General features: G+C 37.4%; 8 non-coding genes across 8 annotated transcripts; all 8 read left to right on the forward strand.

Annotated features, from left to right (window-relative positions):
- The first annotated feature begins 832 nt into the window (after positions 1-832).
- TRNAC-GCA (transfer RNA cysteine (anticodon GCA)) lies at positions 833-904 on the forward strand. The gene has a single exon. It is a non-coding gene; the product is annotated as a tRNA-Cys (tRNA).
- Positions 905-4,079: 3,175 nt separating this feature from the next.
- On the forward strand, positions 4,080-4,151 carry TRNAC-GCA (transfer RNA cysteine (anticodon GCA)). Its single transcript has one exon. It is a non-coding gene; the product is annotated as a tRNA-Cys (tRNA).
- Positions 4,152-5,162: 1,011 nt separating this feature from the next.
- On the forward strand, positions 5,163-5,234 carry TRNAC-GCA (transfer RNA cysteine (anticodon GCA)). Its single transcript has one exon. It is a non-coding gene; the product is annotated as a tRNA-Cys (tRNA).
- A 2,093-nt stretch (positions 5,235-7,327) lies between these two features.
- Positions 7,328-7,399, forward strand: TRNAC-GCA (transfer RNA cysteine (anticodon GCA)). The gene has a single exon. It is a non-coding gene; the product is annotated as a tRNA-Cys (tRNA).
- Positions 7,400-8,410: 1,011 nt separating this feature from the next.
- Positions 8,411-8,482, forward strand: TRNAC-GCA (transfer RNA cysteine (anticodon GCA)). Its single transcript has one exon. It is a non-coding gene; the product is annotated as a tRNA-Cys (tRNA).
- A 2,092-nt stretch (positions 8,483-10,574) lies between these two features.
- Positions 10,575-10,646, forward strand: TRNAC-GCA (transfer RNA cysteine (anticodon GCA)). The gene has a single exon. It is a non-coding gene; the product is annotated as a tRNA-Cys (tRNA).
- Positions 10,647-11,657: 1,011 nt separating this feature from the next.
- Positions 11,658-11,729, forward strand: TRNAC-GCA (transfer RNA cysteine (anticodon GCA)). The gene has a single exon. It is a non-coding gene; the product is annotated as a tRNA-Cys (tRNA).
- Positions 11,730-15,985: 4,256 nt separating this feature from the next.
- Positions 15,986-16,057, forward strand: TRNAC-GCA (transfer RNA cysteine (anticodon GCA)). Its single transcript has one exon. It is a non-coding gene; the product is annotated as a tRNA-Cys (tRNA).
- The last annotated feature ends 1,219 nt before the right edge of the window (positions 16,058-17,276 follow it).

The following is a 17,276-nucleotide window of genomic DNA, read 5'->3' on the forward strand; positions in this document are numbered from 1 at the left end:
TTTCTGAAACATCATTGATCAATTTTGGAATTCGGCTCTACCTTTCACAGCACTAAACAAAGGGAATGGACTATGAAACCAATTGACAACTTTGTTATACTGTTTGGTGCTTTCTTGTATTGCACTGAAGAAATGGCGTATAAAACTTGGCAGCGAAGCAGTCAACTATTTCTCATTTCACCTGTGTCTTCAGTCTTACATATATTCCACCTCTTCTCTGTGCATGCAAAGTATGTGTTTGTTTGAAGCACTTCATTTTTGTGCAACGTAGGAACTATTTAATTTCTCCTTAAAAGCTCTGCCTACGTGCAAGATGTACGAACTATCATTGTAGTTGCAAGAAGGCTGGTCTGAAGAATCAGGCCTTTTGCAAACACAAAATGGCTTTTTCTGATGTATTAAATAGAAGGTATTCTTTAGGGGTGTTTGGGTGTACCTTCCAAATACCGAATTGTAGTGGTACGTAGAAATGTTTTTCCACCATAATTTGGCCCAAAACAATCATACTTCATCACCATCTCAGTGATTGTGGTAACCAATCCTCAAATGATAAGGTGTCCCGTAAAAACCTCTTCCCCTTTAAGAATGTTTCAAAACAATCATTGTATGTAGAGGCATTGGTCCTATGTACCACTGCCTATTCAAATAAAATACCAATGAAACAAATAAATCTGTTTTTTAAATGAACCAGTTTTCCTTTAATAAATAATATTAAGGACTACTTCTCCTGTTCCACAGTTTCAAGGTTGTACTTTCTGGCACAACTTAGTATGATCCTAACACTCTTTCATGATGTACTGATATTTTGTCATTCTGATTTTACTGAAAAGCTGGGGATATAGCTCAGTGGTAGAGCATTTGACTGCAGATCAAGAGGTCCCTGGTTCAAATCCGGGTGTCCTCTCACCCTATTTTGATTCTGTTGTTTGCAATTGGGACTTTTCATCAATTCTATTTGGATCATCTTTGACAGAGTCAGTGTTCCCTTGGATATTGCACTTTAATAGCATTTCAGTGTTTCCTGCTCAAAACCTGAGAGTGAATGTAGTTTTTAACAGTCGGCTTGTTATTCCCTTTGGGAAATTTCTGAAACATTATTGATCAATTTTGGAATTCGGCTCTTCCTTTCACAGCACTAAACAAAGGGAATGGACTATGAAACCAATTGACAACTTTGTTATACTGTTTGGTGCTTTCTAGTATTGCACTGAAGAAATGGCGTATAAAACTTGGAAGCGAAGCAGTCAATCTATTTCTCATTTCACCTGTGTCTTCAGTCTTACATATATTGCACCTCTTCTCTGTGCATGCAAAGTATGTGTTTGTTTGAAGCACTTCATTTTTGTGCAACGTAGGAACTATTTAATTTTTCCTTAAAAGCTATGCCTACGTGCAAGATGTACGAACTATCATTGCAGTTGCAAGAAGGCTGGTCTGAAGAATCAGGCCATTTGCAAACGCAAAATGGCTTTTTCTGATGTATTAAATGGAAGGTATTCGAAAGGGGTGTTTGGGTGTACCTTCCAAATACTGAATTGTAGTGGTACGTAGAAATGTTTTTCCACCATAATTTGGACCAAAACAATCATACTTCATCACCATCTCAGTGATTGTGGTAACCAATCCTCAAATGATAAGGTGTCCCGTAAAAACCTCTTCCCCTTTAAGAATGTTTCAAAACAATCATTGTATGTAGAGGCATTGGTCCTATGTACCACTGCCTATTCAAATAAAATAACAATGAAACAAATATCTGTTTTTTAAATGATCCAGTTTTCCTTTAATAAATAATATTAAGGACTACTTCTCCTGTTCCACAGTTTCAAGGTTGTACTTTCCGGAACAACTTAGTATGATCCTCTCACTCTTTCATGATGTACTGATATTTTGTCATTCTGATTGTATTGTAAATCTGGAGATATAGCTCAGTGGTAGAGCATTTGACTGCAGATCGAGAGGTCCCTGGTTCAAATCCTGGTGTCCCCTCACCTTATTTTGATTCTGTTGTTTGTAATTGGGACTTTCCATCAATTCCATTTGGATCATCTTTGACAGAGTCAGTGTTCCCTTGGATATTGCACTTTACTAGCATTTCTGTGTTTCCTTCTCAAAGCCTGTGAGTAAATGCAGTTTTTAACACTCGGCTTGGTATTCCCTTTGGGAAATTTCTGAAACATCATTGATCAATTTTGGAATTCGGCTCTTCCTTTCACAGCACTAAACAAAGGGAATGGACTATGAAACCAATTGACAACTTTGTTATACTGTTTGGTGCTTTCTAGTATTGCACTGAAGAAATGGCGTATAAAACTTGGAAGCGAAGCAGTCAATCTATTTCTCATTTCACCTGTGTCTTCAGTCTTACATATATTGCACCTCTTCTCTGTGCATGCAAAGTATGTGTTTGTTTGAAGCACTTCATTTTTGTGCAACGTAGGAACTATTTAATTTTTCCTTAAAAGCTATGCCTACGTGCAAGATGTACGAACTATCATTGCAGTTGCAAGAAGGCTGGTCTGAAGAATCAGGCCATTTGCAAACGCAAAATGGCTTTTTCTGATGTATTAAATGGAAGGTATTCGAAAGGGGTGTTTGGGTGTACCTTCCATATACTGAATTGTAGTGGTACGTAGAAATGTTTTTCCACCATAATTTGGACCAAAACAATCATACTTCATCACCATCTCAGTGATTGTGGTAACCAATCCTCAAATGATAAGGTGTCCCGTAAAAACCTCTTCCCCTTTAAGAATGTTTCAAAACAATCATTGTATGTAGAGGCATTGGTCCTATGTACCACTGCCTATTCAAATAAAATAACAATGAAACAAATATCTGTTTTTTAAATGATCCAGTTTTCCTTTAATAAATAATATTAAGGACTACTTCTCCTGTTCCACAGTTTCAAGGTTGTACTTTCCGGAACAACTTAGTATGATCCTCTCACTCTTTCATGATGTACTGATATTTTGTCATTCTGATTGTATTGTAAATCTGGGGATATAGCTCAGTGGTAGAGCATTTGACTGCAGATCGAGAGGTCCCTGGTTCAAATCCTGGTGTCCCCTCACCTTATTTTGATTCTGTTGTTTGTAATTGGGACTTTCCATCAATTCCATTTGGATCATCTTTGACAGAGTCAGTGTTCCCTTGGATATTGCACTTTACTAGCATTTCTGTGTTTCCTTCTCAAAGCCTGTGAGTAAATGCAGTTTTTAACACTCGGCTTGGTATTCCCTTTGGGAAATTTCTGAAACATCATTGATCAATTTTGGAATTCGGCTCTTCCTTTCACAGCACTAAACAAAGGGAATGGACTATGAAACCAATTGACAACTTCGTCATACTGTTTGGTGCTTTTTGTATTGCGCTGAAGAAATGGCGTATAAAACTTGGCAGCGAAGCAGTCAATCTATTTCTCATTTCACCTGTGTCTTCAGTCTTACATATATTCCACCTCTTCTCTGTGCATGCAAAGTATGTGTTTGTTTGAAGCACTTCATTTTTGTGCAACATAGGAACTATTTAATTTCTCCTTAACAGCTCTGCCTACGTGCAAGATGTACGAACTATCATTGCAGTTGCAAGAAGGCTGGTCTAAAGAATCAGGCCATTTGCAAACGCAAAATGGCTTTTTCTGATGTATCAAATGGAAGGTATTCGAAAGGGGTGTTTGGGTGTACCTTCCAAATACCGAATTGTAGTGGTACGTAGAAATGTTTTTCCACCTTAATTTGGCCCAAAACAATCATACTTCATCATCATCTCCATGATTGTGGTAACCAATCCTCAAATGATAAGGTGTCCCGTAAAAACCTCTTCCCCTTTAAGAATGTTTCAAAACAATCATTGTATGTAGATGCATTGGTCCTATGTACCACTGCCTATTCAAATAAAATAACAATGAAACAAATACATCTGTTTTTTAAATGATCCAGTTTTCCTTTAATAAATAATATTAAGGACTACTTCTCCTGTTCCACAGTTTCAAGGTTGTACTTTCTTGCACAACTTAGTATGATCCTCACACTCTTTCATGATGTACTGATAATTTGTCATTCTGATTTTACTGAAAAGCTGGGGATATAGCTCAGTGGTAGAGCATTTGACTGCAGATCAAGAGGTCCCTGGTTCAAATCCGGGTGTCCCCTCACCCTATTTTGATTCTGTTGTTTCTAATTGGGACTTTTCATGAATTCCATTTGGATCATCTTTAACAGAGTCAGTGTTCCCTTGGATATTGCACTTTAATAGCATTTCAGTGTTTCCTGCTCAAAACCTGTGAGTAAATGCAGTTTTTAACACTCGGCTTGTTATTCCCTTTGGGAAATTTCTGAAACATCATTGATCAATTTTGGAATTCGGCTCTACCTTTCACAGCACTAAACAAAGGGAATGGACTATGAAACCAATTGACAACTTTGTTATACTGTTTGGTGCTTTCTTGTATTGCACTGAAGAAATGGCGTATAAAACTTGGCAGCGAAGCAGTCAACTATTTCTCATTTCACCTGTGTCTTCAGTCTTACATATATTCCACCTCTTCTCTGTGCATGCAAAGTATGTGTTTGTTTGAAGCACTTCATTTTTGTGCAACGTAGGAACTATTTAATTTCTCCTTAAAAGCTCTGCCTACGTGCAAGATGTACGAACTATCATTGTAGTTGCAAGAAGGCTGGTCTGAAGAATCAGGCCATTTGCAAACACAAAATGGCTTTTTCTGATGTATTAAATAGAAGGTATTCTAAAGGGGTGTTTGGGTGTACCTTCCAAATACCGAATTGTAGTGGTACGTAGAAATGTTTTTCCACCATAATTTGGCCCAAAACAATCATACTTCATCACCATCTCAGTGATTGTGGTAACCAATCCTCAAATGATAAGGTGTCCCGTAAAAACCTCTTCCCCTTTATGAATGTTTCAAAACAATCATTGTATGTAGAGGCATTGGTCCTATGTACCACTGCCTATTCAAATAAAATAACAATGAAACAAATAAATCTGTTTTTTAAATGATCCAGTTTTCCTTTAATAAATAATATTAAGGACTACTTCTCCTGTTCCACAGTTTCAAGGTTGTACTTTCTGGCACAACTTAGTATGATCCTAACACTCTTTCATGATGTACTGATATTTTGTCATTCTGATTTTACTGAAAAGCTGGGGATATAGCTCAGTGGTAGAGCATTTGACTGCAGATCAAGAGGTCCTTGGTTCAAATCCGGGTGTCCTCTCACCCTATTTTGATTCTGTTGTTTGTAATTGGGACTTTTCATCAATTCTATTTGGATCATCTTTGACAGAGTCAGTGTTCCCTTGGATATTGCACTTTAATAGCATTTCAGTGTTTCCTGCTCAAAACCTGAGAGTGAATGTAGTTTTTAACAATCGGCTTGTTATTCCCTTTGGGAAATTTCTGAAACATCATTGATCAATTTTGGAATTCGGCTCTTCCTTTCACAGCACTAAACAAAGGGAATGGACTATGAAACCAATTGACAACTTTGTTATACTGTTTGGTGCTTTCTTGTATTGCACTGAAGAAATGGCGTATAAAACTTGGAAGCGAAGCAGTCAATCTATTTCTCATTTCACCTGTGTCTTCAGTCTTACATATATTCCACCTCTTCTCTGTGCATGCAAAGTATGTGTTTGTTTGAAGCACTTCATTTTTGTGCAACGTAGGAACTATTTAATTTTTCCTTAAAAGCTATGCCTACGTGCAAGATGTACGAACTATCATTGCAGTTGCAAGAAGGCTGGTCTGAAGAATCAGGCCATTTGCAAACGCAAAATGGCTTTATCTGATGTATTAAATGGAAGGTATTCGAAAGGGGTGTTTGGGTGTACCTTCCAAATACTGAATTGTAGTGGTACGTAGAAATGTTTTTCCACCATAATTTGGACCAAAACAATCATACTTCATCACCATCTCAGTGATTGTGGTAACCAATCCTCAAATGATAAGGTGTCCCGTAAAAACCTCTTCCCCTTTAAGAATGTTTCAAAACAATCATTGTATGTAGAGGCATTGGTCCTATGTACCACTGCCTATTCAAATAAAATAACAATGAAACAAATATCTGTTTTTTAAATGATCCAGTTTTCCTTTAATAAATAATATTAAGGACTACTTCTCCTGTTCCACAGTTTCAAGGTTGTACTTTCCGGAACAACTTAGTATGATCCTCTCACTCTTTCATGATGTACTGATATTTTGTCATTCTGATTGTATTGTAAAGCTGGGGATATAGCTCAGTGGTAGAGCATTTGACTGCAGATCGAGAGGTCCCTGGTTCAAATCCTGGTGTCCCCTCACCTTATTTTGATTCTGTTGTTTGTAATTGGGACTTTCCATCAATTCCATTTGGATCATCTTTGACAGAGTCAGTGTTCCCTTGGATATTGCACTTTACTAGCATTTCTGTGTTTCCTGCTCAAAGCCTGTGAGTAAATGCAGTTTTTAACACTCGGCTTGGTATTCCCTTTGGGAAATTTCTGAAACATCATTGATCAATTTTGGAATTCGGCTCTTCCTTTCACAGCACTAAACAAAGGGAATGGACTATGAAACCAATTGACAACTTCGTCATACTGTTTGGTGCTTTTTGTATTGCGCTGAAGAAATGGCGTATAAAACTTGGCAGCGAAGCAGTCAATCTATTTCTCATTTCACCTGTGTCTTCAGTCTTACATATATTCCACCTCTTCTCTGTGCATGCAAAGTATGTGTTTGTTTGAAGCACTTCATTTTTGTGCAACGTAGGAACTATTTAATTTCTCCTTAAAAGCTCTGCCTACGTGCAAGATGTACGAACTATCATTGCAGTTGCAAGAAGGCTGGTCTAAAGAATCAGGCTATTTGCAAACGCAAAATGGCTTTTTCTGATGTATTAAATGGAAGGTATTCGAAAGGGGTGTTTGGGTGTACCTTCCAAATACCGAATTGTAGTGGTACGTAGAAATGTTTTTCCACCTTAATTTGGCCCAAAACAATCATACTTCATCATCATCTCCGTGATTGTGGTAACCAATCCTCAAATGATAAGGTTTCCCCTAAAAACCTCTTCCCCTTTAAGAATGTTTCAAAACAATCATTGTATGTAGAGGCATTGGTCCTATGTACCACTGCCTATTCAAATAAAATAACAATGAAACAAATACATCTGTTTTTTAAATGATCCAGTTTTCCTTTAATAAATAATATTAAGGACTACTTCTCCTGTTCCACAGTTTCAAGGTTGTACTTTCTTGCACAACTTAGTATGATCCTCACACTCTTTCATGATGTACTGATATTTTGTCATTCTGATTTTACTGAAAAGCTGGGGATATAGCTCAGTGGTAGAGCATTTGACTGCAGATCAAGAGGTCCCTGGTTCAAATCCGGGTGTCCACTCACCCTATTTTGATTCTGTTGTTTCTAATTGGGACTTTTCATCAATTCCATTTGGATCATCTTTAACAGAGTCAGTGTTCCCTTGGATATTGCACTTTAATAGCATTTCAGTGTTTCCTGCTCAAAACCTGTGAGTAAATGCAGTTTTTAACACTCGGCTTGTTATTCCCTTTGGGAAATTTCTGAAACATCATTGATCAATTTTGGAATTCGGCTCTACCTTTCACAGCACTAAACAAAGGGAATGGACTATGAAACCAATTGACAACTTTGTTATACTGTTTGGTGCTTTCTTGTATTGCACTGAAGAAATGGCGTATAAAACTTGGCAGCGAAGCAGTCAACTATTTCTCATTTCACCTGTGTCTTCAGTCTTACATATATTCCACCTCTTCTCTGTGCATGCAAAGTATGTGTTTGTTTGAAGCACTTCATTTTTGTGCAACGTAGGAACTATTTAATTTCTCCTTAAAAGCTCTGCCTACGTGCAAGATGTACGAACTATCATTGTAGTTGCAAGAAGGCTGGTCTGAAGAATCAGGCCATTTGCAAACACAAAATGGTTTTTTCTGATGTATGAAATAGAAGGTATTCTAAAGGGGTGTTTGGGTGTACCTTCCAAATACCGAATTGTAGTGGTACGTAGAAATGTTTTTCCACCATAATTTGGCCCAAAACAATCATACTTCATCACCATCTCAGTGATTGTGGTAACCAATCCTCAAATGATAAGGTGTCCCGTAAAAACCTCTTCCCCTTTAAGAATGTTTCAAAACAATCATTGTATGTAGAGGCATTGGTCCTATGTACCACTGCCTATTCAAATAAAATAACAATGAAACAAATAAATCTGTTTTTTAAATGATCCAGTTTTCCTTTAATAAATAATATTAAGGACTACTTCTCCTGTTCCACAGTTTCAAGGTTGTACTTTCTGGCACAACTTAGTATGATCCTAACACTCTTACATGATGTACTGATATTTTGTCATTCTGATTTTGCTCAAAAGCTGGGGATATAGCTCAGTGGTAGAGCATTTGACTGCAGATCAAGAGGTCCCTGGTTCAAATCCGGGTGTCCTCTCACCCTATTTTGATTCTGTTGTTTGTAATTGGGACTTTTCATCAATTCTATTTGGATCATCTTTGACAGAGTCAGTGTTCCCTTGGATATTGCACTTTAATAGCATTTCAGTGTTTCCTGCTCAAAACCTGAGAGTGAATGTAGTTTTTAACAGTCGGCTTGTTATTCCCTTTGGGAAATTTCTGAAACATCATTGATCAATTTTGGAATTCGGCTCTTCCTTTCACAGCACTAAACAAAGGGAATGGACTATGAAACCAATTGACAACTTTGTTATACTGTTTGGTGCTTTCTTGTATTGCACTGAAGAAATGACGTATAAAACTTGGAAGCGAAGCAGTCAATCTATTTCTCATTTCACCTGTGTCTTCAGTCTTACATATATTCCACCTCTTCTCTGTGCATGCAAAGTATGTGTTTGTTTGAAGCACTTCATTTTTGTGCAACGTAGGAACTATTTAATTTTTCCTTAAAAGCTATGCCTACGTGCAAGATGTACGAACTATCATTGCAGTTGCAAGAAGGCTGGTCTGAAGAATCAGGCCATTTGCAAACGCAAAATGGCTTTTTCTGATGTATTAAATGGAAGGTATTCGAAAGGGGTGTTTGGGTGTACCTTCCAAATACTGAATTGTAGTGGTACGTAGAAATGTTTTTCCACCATAATTTGGACCAAAACAATCATACTTCATCACCATCTCAGTGATTGTGGTAACCAATCCTCAAATGATAAGGTGTCCCGTAAAAACCTCTTCCCCTTTAAGAATGTTTCAAAACAATCATTGTATGTAGAGGCATTGTTCCTATGTACCACTGCCTATTCAAATAAAATAACAATGAAACAAATATCTGTTTTTTAAATGATCCAGTTTTCCTTTAGTAAATAATATTAAGGACTACTTCTCCTGTTCCCCAGTTTCAAGGTTGTACTTTCCGGAACAACTTAGTATGATCCTCTCACTCTTTCATGATGTACTGATATTTTGTCATTCTGATTGTATTGAAAAGCTGGGGATATAGCTCAGTGGTAGAGCATTTGACTGCAGATCGAGAGGTCCCTGGTTCAAATCCTGGTGTCCCCTCACCTTATTTTGATTCTGTTGTTTGTAATTGGGACTTTCCATCAATTCCATTTGGATCATCTTTGACAGAGTCAGTGTTCCCTTGGATATTGCACTTTACTAGCATTTCTGTGTTTCCTGCTCAAAGCCTGTGAGTAAATGCAGTTTTTAACACTCGGCTTGGTATTCCCTTTGGGAAATTTCTGAAACATCATTGATCAATTTTGGAATTCGGCTCTTCCTTTCACAGCACTAAACAAAGGGAATGGACTATGAAACCAATTGACAACTTCGTCATACTGTTTGGTGCTTTTTGTATTGCGCTGAAGAAATGGCGTATAAAACTTGGCAGCGAAGCAGTCAATCTATTTCTCATTTCACCTGTGTCTTCAGTCTTACATATATTCCACCTCTTCTCTGTGCATGCAAAGTATGTGTTTGTTTGAAGCACTTCATTTTTGTGCAACGTAGGAACTATTTAATTTCTCCTTAAAAGCTCTGCCTACGTGCAAGATGTACGAACTATCATTGCAGTTGCAAGAAGGCTGGTCTAAAGAATCAGGCTATTTGCAAACGCAAAATTGCTTTTTCTGATGTATTAAATGGAAGGTATTCGAAAGGGGTGTTTGGGTGTACCTTCCAAATACCGAATTGTAGTGGTATGTAGAAATGTTTTTCCACCTTAATTTGGCCCAAAACAATCATACTTCATCATCATCTCCGTGATTGTGGTAACCAATCCTCAAATGATAAGGTGTCCCGTAAAAACCTCTTCCCCTTTAAGAATGTTTCAAAACAATCATTGTATGTAGAGGCATTGGTCCTATGTACCACTGCCTATTCAAATAAAATAACAATGAAACAAATACATCTGTTTTTTAAATGATCCACTTTTCCTTTAATAAATAATATTAAGGACTACTTCTCCTGTTCCACAGTTTCAAGGTTGTACTTTACGGAACAACTTAGTATGATCCTCTCACTCTTTCATGATGTACTGATATTTTGTATTCTGATTGTATTGGAAAGCTGGGGATATAGCTCAGTGGTAGAGCATTTGACTGCAGATCAAGAGGTCCCTGGTTCAAATCCTGGTGTCCCCTCACCTTATTTTGATTCTGTTGTTTGTAATTTGGACTTTCCATCAATTCCATTTGGATCATCTTTGACAGAGTCAGTGTTCCCTTGGATATTGCACTTTACTAGCATTTCTTTGTTTCCTGCTCAAAGCCTGTGAGTAAATGCAGTTTTTAACACTCGGCTTGGTATTCCCTTTGGGAAATTTCTGAAACATCATTGATCAATTTTGGAATTCGGCTCTTCCTTTCACAGCACTAAACAAAGGGAATGGACTATGAAACCAATTGACAACTTCGTCATACTGTTTGGTGCTTTTTGTATTGCGCTGAAGAAATGGCGTATAAAACTTGGCAGCGAAGCAGTCAATCTATTTCTCATTTCACCTGTGTCTTCAGTCTTACATATATTCCACCTCTTCTCTGTGCATGCAAAGTATGTGTTTGTTTGAAGCACTTCATTTTTGTGCAACATAGGAATTATTTAATTTCTCCTTAAAAGCTCTGCCTACGTGCAAGATGTACGAACTATCATTGCAGTTGCAAGAAGGCTGGTCTAAAGAATCAGGCCATTTGCAAACGCAAAATGGCTTTTTCTGATGTATTAAATGGAAGGTATTCGAAAGGGGTGTTTGGGTGTACCTTCCAAATACCGAATTGTAGTGGTACGTAGAAATGTTTTACCACCTTAATTTGGCCCAAAACAATCATACTTCATCATCATCTCCGTGATTGTGGTAACCAATCCTCAAATGATAAGGTGTCCCGTAAAAACCTCTTCCCCTTTAAGAATGTTTCAAAACAATCATTGTATGTAGAGGCATTGGTCCTATGTACCACTGCCTATTCAAATAAAATAACAATGAAACAAATAAATCTGTTTTTTAAATGATCCAGTTTTCCTTTAATAAATATTATTAAGGACTACTTTTCCTGTTCCACAGTTTCAAGGTTGTACTTTCTGGCACAACTTAGTATGATCCTAACATTCTTTCATGATGTACTGATATTTTGTCATTCTGATTTTACTGAAAAGCTGGGGATGTAGCTCAGTGGTAGAGCATTTGACTGCAAATCAAGAGGTCCCTGGTTCAAATCCGGGTGTCCTCTCACCCTATTTTGATTCTGTTGTTTGTAATTGGGACTTTTCATCAATTCTATTTGGATCATCTTTGACAGAGTCAGTGTTCCCTTGGATATTGCACTTTAATAGCATTTCAGTGTTTCCTGCTCAAAACCTGAGAGTGAATGTAGTTTTTAACAGTCGGCTTGTTATTCCCTTTGGGAAATTTCTGAAACATCATTGATCAATTTTGGAATTCGGCTCTTCCTTTCACAGCACTAAACAAAGGGAATGGACTATGAAACCAATTGACAATTTTGTTACACTGTTTGGTGCTTTCTTGTATTGCACTGAAGAAATGGCGTATAAAACTTGACAGCAAAGCAGTCAATCTATTTCTCATTTCACCTGTGTCTTCAGTCTTACATATATTCCACCTCTTCTCTGTGCATGCAAAGTATGTGTTTGTTTGAAGCACTTCATTTTTGTGCAACGTAGGAACTATTTAATTTCTCCTTAAAAGCTCTGCCTACGTGCAAGATGTACGAACTATCCTTGCAGTTGCAAGAAGGCTGGTCTGAAGAATCAGGCCATTTGCAAACGCAAAATGGCTTTTTCTGATGTATTAAATGGAAGGTATTCGAAAGGGGTGTTTGGGTGTACCTTCCAAATACCGAATTGTAGTGGTACGTAGAAATGTTTTTCCACCATAATTTGGCCCAAAACAATCATACTTCATCACCATCTCAGTGATTGTGGTAACCAATCCTCAAATGATAAGGTGTCCCGTAAAAACCTCTTCCCCTTTAAGAATGTTTCAAAACAATCATTGTATGTAGAGGCATTGGTCCTATGTACCACTGCCTATTCAAATAAAATAACAACGATACAAATATCTGTTTTTTAAATAATCCAGTTTTCCTTTAATAAATAATATTAAGGACTACTTCTCCTGTTCCACAGTTTCAAGGTTGTACTTTCCGGAATAACTTAGTATGATCCTCTCACTCTTTCATGATGTACTGATATTTTGTCATTCTGATTGTACTGTAAAGCTGGGGATATAGCTCAGTGGTAGAGCATATGACTGCAGATCAAGAGGTTCCTGGTTCAAATTCTCGTGTCCCCTCACCCTATTTTGATTCTGTTGTTTGTAATTGGACTTTCCATCAATTCCATGTGGATCATCTTTGACAGAGTCAGTGTTCCCTTGGATATTGCACTTTAATAGCATTTCAGTGATTCCTGCTCAAAACCTGTGAGTAAATGCAGTTTTTAACACTCGGCTTGGTATTCCCTTTGGGAAATTTCTGAAACATCATTGATCAATTTTGGAATTCGGCTCTTCCTTTCACAGCACTAAACAAAGGGAATGGACTATGAAACCAATTGACAACTTTGTTATACTGTTTGGTGCTTTCTTGTATTGCACTGAAGAAATGGCGTATAAAACTTGGCAGCGAAGCAGTCAATCTATTTCTCATTTCACCTGTGTCTTCAGTCTTACATATATTCCACCTCTTCTCTGTGCATGCAAAGTATGTGTTTGTTTGAAGCACTTCATTTTTGTGCAACGTAGGAACTATTTAATTTTTCCTTAAAAGCTATGCCTACGTGCAAGATGTACGAACTATCATTGCAGTTGCAAGAAGGCTGGTCTGAAGAATCAGGCCATTTGCAAACGCAAAATGGCTTTTTCTGATGTATTAAATGGAAGGTATTCGAAAGGGGTGTTTGGGTGTACCTTCCAAATATTGAATTGTAGTGGTACGTAGAAATGTTTTTCCACCATAATTTGGCCCAAAACAATCATACTTCATCACCATCTCAGTGATTGTGGTAACCAATCCTCAAATGATAAGGTGTCCCGTAAAAACCTCTTCACCTTTAAGAATGTTTCAAAACAATCATTGGATGTAGAGGCATTGGTCCTATGTACCACTGCCTATTCAAATAAAATAACAATGAAACAAATATCTGTTTTTTAAATGATCCAGTGTTCCTTTAATAAATAATATTAAGGACTACTTCTCCTGTTCCACAGTTTCAAGGTTGTACTTTCCGGAACAACTTAGTATGATCCTCTCACTCTTTCATGATGTACTGATATTTTGTCATTCTGATTGTACTGTGAAGCTGGGGATATAGCTCAGTGGTAGAGCATTTGACTGCAGATCGAGAGGTCCCTGGTTCAAATCCTGGTGTCCCCTCACCTTGTTTTGATTCTGTTGTTTGTAATTGGGACTTTTCATCAATTCCATTTGGATCATCTTTAACAGAGTCAGTGTTCCCTTGGATATTGCACTTTAATAGCATTTCAGTGTTTCCTGCTCAAAACCTGTGAGTAAATGCAGTTTTTAACACTCGGCTTGTTATTCCCTTTGGGAAATTTCTGAAACATCATTGATCAATTTTGGAATTCGGCTCTTCCTTTCACAGCACTAAACAAAGGGAATGGACTATGAAACCAATTGACAACTTTGTTATACTGTTTGGTGCTTTCTTGTATTGCACTGAAGAAATGGCGTATAAAACTTGGCAGCGAAGCAGTCAACTATTTCTCATTTCACCTGTGTCTTCAGTCTTACATATATTCCACCTCTTCTCTGTGCATGCAAAGTATGTGTTTGTTTGAAGCACTTCATTTTTGTGCAACGTAGGAACTATTTAATTTCTCCTTAAAAGCTCTGCCTACGTGCAAGATGTACGAACTATCATTGCAGTTGCAAGAAGGCTGGTCTGAAGAATCAGGCCATTTGCAAACGCAAAATGGCCTTTTCTGATGTATTAAATGGAAGGTATTCGAAAGGGGTGTTTGGGTGTACCTTCCAAATACCGAATTGTAGTGGTACGTAGAAATGTTTTTCCACCATAATTTGGCTCAAAACAATCATACTTCATCATCATCTCTGTGATTGTGGTAACCAATCCTCAAATGATAAGGTGTCCCGTAAAAACCTCTTCCCCTTTAAGAATGTTTCAAAACAATCATTGTATGTAGAGGCATTGGTCCTATGTACCACTGCCTATTCAAATAAAATAACAATGAAACAAATAAATCTGTTTTTTAAATGATCCCGTTTTCCTTCAATAAATAATATTAAGGACTACTTCTCCTGTTCCACAGTTTCAAGGTTGTACTTTCTGGCACAACTTAGTATGAGCCTCACACTCTTTCATGATGTACTGATATTTTGTCATTCTAATTTTACTGAAAAGCTGGGGATATAGCTCAGTGGTAGAGCATTTGACTTCAGATCAAGAGGTCCCTGGTTCAAATCCGGGTGCCCTTCACCCTATTTTGATTCTGTTGTTTGTAATTGGGACTTTTCATCAATTCCATTTGGATCATCTTTGACAGAGTCAGTGTTCCCTTGGATATTGCACTTTAATAGCATTTCAGTGTTTCCTGCTCAAAACCTGTGAGTAAATGCAGTTTTTAACACTCGGCTTGTTATTCCCTTTGGGAAATTTCTGAAACATCATTGATCAATTTTGGAATTCGGCTCTTCCTTTCACAGCACTAAACAAAGGGAATGGACTATGAAACCAATTGACAACTTTGTTATACTGTTTGGTGCTTTCTTGTATTGCACTGAAGAAATGGCGTATAAAACTTGGCAGCGAAGCAGTCAACTATTTCTCATTTCACCTGTGTCTTCAGTCTTACATATATTCCTCCTCTTCTCTGTGCATGCAAAGTATGTGTTTGTTTGAAGCACTTCATTTTTGTGCAACGTAGGAACTATTTAATTTCTCCTTAAAAGCTCTGCCTACGTGCAAGATGTACGAACTATAATTGTAGTTGCAAGAAGGCTGGTCTGAAGAATCAGGCCATTTGCAAACACAAAATGGCTTTTTCTGATGTATTAAATAGAAGGTATTCTAAAGGGGTGTTTGGGTGTACCTTCCAAATACCGAATTGTAGTGGTACGTAGAAATGTTTTTCCACCATAATTTGGCCCAAAACAATCATACTTCATCACCATCTCAGTGATTGTGGTAACCAATCCTCAAATGATAAGGTGTCCCGTAAAAACCTCTTCCCCTTTAAGAATGTTTCAAAACAATCATTGTATGTAGAGGCATTGGTCCTATGTACTACTGCCTATTCAAATAAAATAACAATGAAACAAATAAATCTGTTTTTTAAATGATCCAGTTTTCGTTTAATAAATAATATTAAGGACTACTTCTCCTGTTCCACAGTTTCAAGGTTGTACTTTCTGGCACAACTTAGTATGATCCTAACACTCTTTCATGATGTACTGATATTTTGTCATTCCGATTTTACTGAAAAGCTGGGGATATAGCTCAGTGGTAGAGCATTTGACTGCAGATCAAGAGGTCCCTGGTTCAAATCCGGGTGTTCTCTCACCTTATTTTGATTCTGTTGTTTGTAATTGGGACTTTTCATCAATTCTATTTGGATCATCTTTGACAGAGTCAGTGTTCCCTTGGATATTGCACTTTAATAGCATTTCAGTGTTTCCTGCTCAAAACCTGAGAGTGAATGTAGTTTTAACAGTCGGCTTGTTATTCCCTTTGGGAAATTTCTGAAACATCATTGATCAATTTTGGAATTCGGCTTTTCCTTTCACAGCACTAAACAAAGGGAATGGACTATGAAACCAATTGACAACTTTGTTATACTGTTTGGTGCTTTCTTGTATTGCACTGAAGAAATGGCGTATAAAACTTGACAGCGAAGCAGTCAATCTATTTCTCATTTCACCTGTGTCTTCAGTCTTACATATATTCCACCTCTTCTCTGTGCATGCAAAGTATGTGTTTGTTTGAAGCACTTCATTTTTGTGCAACGTAGGAACTATTTAATTTCTCCTGAAAAGCTCTGCCTACGTGCAAGATGTACGAACTATCAGTGCAGTTGCAAGAAGGCTGATCTGAAGAATCAGGCCATTTGCAAACGCAAAATGGCTTTTTCTGATGTATTAAATGGAAGGTATTCGAAAGGGGTGTTTGGGTGTACCTTCCAAATACCGAATTGTAGTGGTACGTAGAAATGTTTTTCCACCATAATTTGGCCCAAAACAATCATACTTCATCATCATCTCCGTGATTGTCGTAACCAATTCTCAAATGATAAGGTGTCCCGTAAAAACCTCTTCCCCTTTAAGAATGTTTCAAAACAATCATTGTATGTAGAGGCATTGGTCCTATGTACCACTGCCTATTCAAATAAAATAACAATGAAACAAATAAATCTGTTTTTTAAATGATCCAGTTTTCCTTTAATAAATAATATTAAGGACTACTTCTCCTGTTCCACAGTTTCAAGGTTGTACTTTCTGGCACAACTTAGTATGAGCCTCACACTCTTTCATGATGTACTGATATTTTGTCATTCTAATTTTACTGAAAAGCTGGGGATATAGCTCAGTGGTAGAGCATTTGACTTCAGATCAAGAGGTCCCTGGTTCAAATCCGGGTGCCCTTCACCCTATTTTGATTCTGTTGTTTGTAATTGGGACTTTTCATCAATTCCATTTGGATCATCTTTGACAGAGTCAGTGTTCCCTTGGATATTGCACTTTAATAGCATTTCAGTGTTTCCTGCTCAAAACCTGTGAGTA

This window comes from Lissotriton helveticus, chromosome 1_2 (genome assembly GCF_964261635.1).
Source record: "Lissotriton helveticus chromosome 1_2, aLisHel1.1, whole genome shotgun sequence".
Taxonomy (NCBI): domain Eukaryota; kingdom Metazoa; phylum Chordata; class Amphibia; order Caudata; family Salamandridae; genus Lissotriton; species Lissotriton helveticus.